This window comes from Lipotes vexillifer, unplaced genomic scaffold (assembly GCF_000442215.2).
Source record: "Lipotes vexillifer unplaced genomic scaffold, Lipotes_vexillifer_v1.1 scaffold664, whole genome shotgun sequence".
In the NCBI taxonomy this organism is placed as follows: Eukaryota; Metazoa; Chordata; class Mammalia; order Artiodactyla; family Lipotidae; genus Lipotes; species Lipotes vexillifer.
In genome coordinates, this window is record NW_006782421.1 from 843,671 (window position 1) to 844,487 (window position 817).

Here is an 817-nt window from a genome sequence, read left to right on the forward strand (position 1 = left end):
GTACGGCAAAAAAAAAAAAAAAAAGGCGCGGAGGATGCCTTCCGTCCCGGGTCTCAGGGCTCAGCCAGGGCCCTGACTCCAGAGGAGCTCAGCCAATACTATACAAGTGAAAGAATGAGTGACCATCCTACTGGAAAGTTCCACGAGGTTTAACACGGTAGGTTAGTCTGCTCGGGCTGCCGGAGCAAGACATCACAAACTGGGCAGCTTAAACAACAAAAATTGCTTTTCTCACTGTTCTGGAGGCTGGAAGTGCAAGGTCAAGGTGCCGGCAGGCTTGGTGTCTGGCGAGGGCAGATGGTCAGGTGGTGGTGGGAGGGGGAGGTGGGGGACAGTGGAGAGAGAGAGAGGACAGAGACAGGGACAGACAGACAAAGAGAGACAGAGAGGGAGGGAGCAAGCCCTGTCATGCCTCTTCTTCTACGGGCACCAATCCCATCATGAGGGCACCCCCTTCATGTCCTAATTCCCTCCCAAAGGGGCATCTCCAAGTGCCTTGGACATGAATTTGGGGGAGACACAGATATGTGGTCTGTAACACAGATTGAAAAGGATTCTGTTTCTTTCCCTCCCCCCACCTTGGAAATTGAGAAAGGCAGAGAAAGAGAGAGAGAGAGAGAGAGAGAGAGAGAGAGAGAGAGAGAGAGAGAGAGAGAATGATGGAAAATTGAGTCAGCTCAACCTGCACACCGAGGGTAGGCACAAAATGACCTGACAAGGTGGCCAACTCCAAAGATGAGGGCAGGAACGAGGGAAAGCCAGTGAGTCCCTGTAGGGAACAAATCCCGCTGTGGCCCCGTGCCGAGCCCACGGAGGG